Source organism: Schistocerca nitens, chromosome 1, assembly GCF_023898315.1.
Source record: "Schistocerca nitens isolate TAMUIC-IGC-003100 chromosome 1, iqSchNite1.1, whole genome shotgun sequence".
NCBI classification, from domain to species: Eukaryota; Metazoa; Arthropoda; class Insecta; order Orthoptera; family Acrididae; genus Schistocerca; species Schistocerca nitens.
Window position 1 is genome coordinate 1114532402 of NC_064614.1, and position 4333 is coordinate 1114536734.

A 4333-nucleotide genomic window follows, 5' to 3' on the forward strand; every position below is an offset into this window, starting at 1 on the left:
TTCTTCTTCTATTAAATGGTTCAAATGGCTCTGAGCACTATGGGACTTAACTGCTGAGGTCATCAGTCCCGTAGAACTTAGAACTACTTAAACCTAACTAACCTAAGGACATCACACACATCCATGCCCGAGGCAGGATTCGAACCTGCGACCGTAGCGGTCGCGCGGTTCCAAACTGTAGCGCCTATAACCGCTCGGCCACACTGGCCGGCTACCTTCTATTAAGGTCTATTAATTTCAACTACACTCCTGGAAATGGAAAAAAGAACACATTGACACCGGTGTGTCAGACCCACCATACTTGCTCCGGACACTGCGAGAGGGCTGTACAAGCAATGATCACACGCACGGCACAGCGGACACACCAGGAACCGCGGTGTTGGCCGTCGAATGGCGCTAGCTGCGCAGCATTTGTGCACCGCCGCCGTCAGTGTCAGCCAGTTTGCCGTGGCATACGGAGCTCCATCGCAGTCTTTAACACTGGTAGCATGCCGCGACAGCGTGGACGTGAACCGTATGTGCAGTTGACGGACTTTGAGCGAGGGCGTATAGTGGGCATGCGGGAGGCCGGGTGGACGTACCGCCGAATTGCTCAACACGTGGGGCGTGAGGTCTCCACAGTACATCGATGTTGTCGCCAGTGGTCGGCGGAAGGTGCACGTGCCCGTCGACCTGGGACCGGACCGCAGCGACGCACGGATGCACGCCAAGACCGTAGGATCCTACGCAGTGCCGTAGGGGACCGCACCGCCACTTCCCAGCAAATTAGGGACACTGTTGCTCCTGGGGTATCGGCGAGGACCATTCGCAACCGTCTCCATGAAGCTGGGCTACGGTCCCGCACACCGTTAGGCCGTCTTCCGCTCACGCCCCAACATCGTGCAGCCCGCCTCCAGTGGTGTCGCGACAGGCGTGAATGGAGGGACGAATGGAGACGTGTCGTCTTCAGCGATGAGAGTCGCTTCTGCCTTGGTGCCAATGATGGTCGTATGCGTGTTTGGCGCCGTGCAGGTGAGCGCCACAATCAGGACTGCATACGACCGAGGCACACAGGGCCAACACCCGGCATCATGGTGTGGGGAGCGATCTCCTACACTGGCCGTACACCACTGGTGATCGTCGAGGGGACACTGAATAGTGCACGGTACATCCAAACCGTCATCGAACCCATCGTTCTACCATTCCTAGACCGGCAAGGGAACTTGCTGTTCCAACAGGACAATGCACGTCCGCATGTATCCCGTGCCACCCAACGTGCTCTAGAAGGTGTAAGTCAACTACCCTGGCCAGCAAGATCTCCGGATCTGTCCCCCATTGAGCATGTTTGGGACTGGATGAAGCGTCGTCTCACGCGGTCTGCACGTCCAGCACGAACGCTGGTCCAACTGAGGCGCCAGGTGGAAATGGCATGGCAAGCCGTTCCACAGGACTACATCCAGCATCTCTACGATCGTCTCCATGGGAGAATAGCAGCCTGCATTGCTGCGAAAGGTGGATATTCACTGTACTAGTGCCGACATTGTGCATGCTCTGTTGCCTGTGTCTATGTGCCTGTGGTTCTGTCAGTGTGATCATGTGATGTATCTGACCCCAGGAATGTGTCAATAAAGTTTCCCCTTCCTGGGACAATGAATTCACGGTGTTCTTATTTCAATTTCCAGGAGTGTATATGGTTGCGTCATTTGCTCTTGTCAACTGAATTATGCGGCTGCGAGAGAGAAAGCTGCGTAAGAACGATCAGCAGTTTAGGGTTACTTTTAGCCTGCTTTTTAATCATGGTCATAATTCTCTACTCGCAGTTTCTTTATCATCCAATTTCCAAAGATTAAGTTTTTCATGTTGTCACATCAGCTTGAAACGGGGCCAAGGGCAAAAACCTATTCTTATATGAGAAGCCACATAGAAGAAGCACTCCGTCTTCAGGCCACAAGTGGCCCATCGGGACCATCCGACCGCCGTGTCATCCTCAGATGAGGATGCGGATAGGAGGGGCGTGTGGTCAGCACACCGTTCTCCCGGTCGTTATGAAGGTTTTCTCTGACCGGAGCCGCTACTATTCGGTCGAGTAGCTCCTCAATTGGCATCACGAGGCTGAGTTCACACCGAAAAATGGCAACAGTACATGGCGGCCCGGATGGTCACCCATCCAAGTGCCGGCCACGCCCGACAGCGCTTGACTTCGGCGATCCAACGGGAACCGGTGTATCCGCCGAGGCAAGGCCGTTGCCCATATGAGAAGCCACGCCAATCAAATCCCGGTTCATAGGCATCACTATTTTAACACTCGCGTATGTTTTCTTCACCTACGTCTTCACAACACGAAATTTGTTTCAAAAGATTGGTCAGGTAAGTAGTAGTACAACGTCTCACAACCTAACCATTCAAAGCCATTTTCAGCGGAGGGTGTCCCAGTTTTCTGTCGCGAAAAGCTGTTGTTATTTTCACATTGTATCAACTCTTACAAGTAGCGAGAGGATTGTATCGGGCTCTTTTAGAGATTTCCAGAAACTAAGGATGTCTGAACCTTCTTGCTCAAGCGGTTTCATGAGATTCGACAAGTGGCGTTTCTTCATAGCAGTGATCACAGCTCAGCTCATTGACTGTATGAGTGAAGTGACACTGTTTGGGAACTACCTGACAAAACCATACTATCATCCGAAACTAGCACACTTTCTCAAATACAGAACGCAAACACTCTCTCGGGAGACAGCGCTGTCTATCCAGGCTCTTTCGTGATGCAAGCCTATGCAATAAGTGGTAAGTTCCTTGTACCGCTGAATGAGCGTGTCGTTTTCGCTCTGCATATAACGAGTGACTTCAGTTTTCGTTCACTCGTTGAATTCGATCGTAAACGAATAAAAAAAATGGTTCAAATGGCTCTGAGCACTATGGGACTTAACATCTGAGGTCATCAGTCCCCTAGAACTTAGAACTACTTAAACCTAACTAACCTAAGGACATCACACACATTCCATGCCCGAGGCAGGATTCGAACCCGCGACCGTAGCGGTCGCGCGGTTCCAGACTGAAGCGTCTAGAACCGCTCGGTCACAACGGCCGGCTCGTAAACGAACAGTTTACCTTTCTTTACTAGGATTTCCAGAAATATGTTCCCCAGTCAGAGAGACTGAAGTTAGTATGGGCGTACCCTTGCAGTACAGTCAAGTTTCATCAGCGTTGAAAATATGTTCCGGTAAATCATTCTGTACGATGTATATGGAGAATTCGTCGCAAAAAGCACCAGCTGTATCTTTGTTAGCAACAACAGCTTTCCTTTTTTTCCATACGTCTCTCACCGTTCCTATGCATGTCTCACAACCTTCAAAAAATTTTATCGCAGGTTCACCTTTTGCTTGTAATTTCTTTTAGATTGTTAGAGTAACACGTTCATCTACTACTTTCCTAACATGCGTAAACCTGCGTACCTCCAACAACAACAAGAAGTACGATATAGATTAACACTCATTGCAAATGATATAATTTACGATGATGATGAGGTCCCCTACTCCGAGGAGCGTAGGGGACGATGCAGGAGACCCGCACCGCTGTACTAGACAAGGACCTAGCGGAGGTGGTTTGCCATTGCCTTCCTCCGACCGTAATGGGGATGAATGACGGATGGTAATGAAGACGACACAACAACACCCAGTCATCTCAAGGCAGGAAAAATCATTGATCCCCCCGCGAGTCGAACCCGCGACCCTGTGCGCGGGAAGGACTAGGAAAACATATAGGCAGAAACCGACTGCGTGCGTGTTTAACGGCAGAGTCCCCTCATTTACCTGAAGATGAAATTGGAAATATCGGAAAAATATTTCAGGGTTGTCCGTCTGTGGTGTTGGGGCCTGAATCATCTATCGTCCGGAAATGCGAGTCTGAACAACTTTCTCCATCCGACTCTGGAAAAAGCTACCCTGCACTCAACACACAATTCAGTGTTCTGTTGCATTTAAGAAATAGTTGAAGCACCTCATGTCAGCCACGTAATTTGCTGGCAAAAAGGAACTTTTATGACGCTGTCAAAGGACATGCTGTATAAATGAGTGATCACGCCTAGTTCTTCTTAGATTGTTTTTTCAGACAGTCGCACGTTTTAAATTAATTCAGTGAACAGCAACTGATCGTACAACCTCCATATCCACGATGATTAGAAACAGTAAATCTGTTTCACTAAAGCTAAGTGCTATACTCGCTTGCCGTGCGTGACTTATGAGAACAACAATGCACTCATTTGTTCACATTTGGTATTCCGTGAATCTCAAACTGAAGGATGCCTTGAGGGAGGTGAACCAAGTGGAGTTATACGTGAACAAGCAGAAGCAGTCACTGGAGA

The 4333-nt window shown here is 49.7% G+C and overlaps 1 pseudogene; it reads right to left on the reverse strand.

The window, feature by feature from the left end:
* Positions 1-2110: 2110 nt before the first annotated feature.
* On the reverse strand, positions 2111-2228 carry LOC126203086 (5S ribosomal RNA; annotated as a pseudogene).
* Between the last annotated feature and the right edge of the window lie 2105 nt (positions 2229-4333).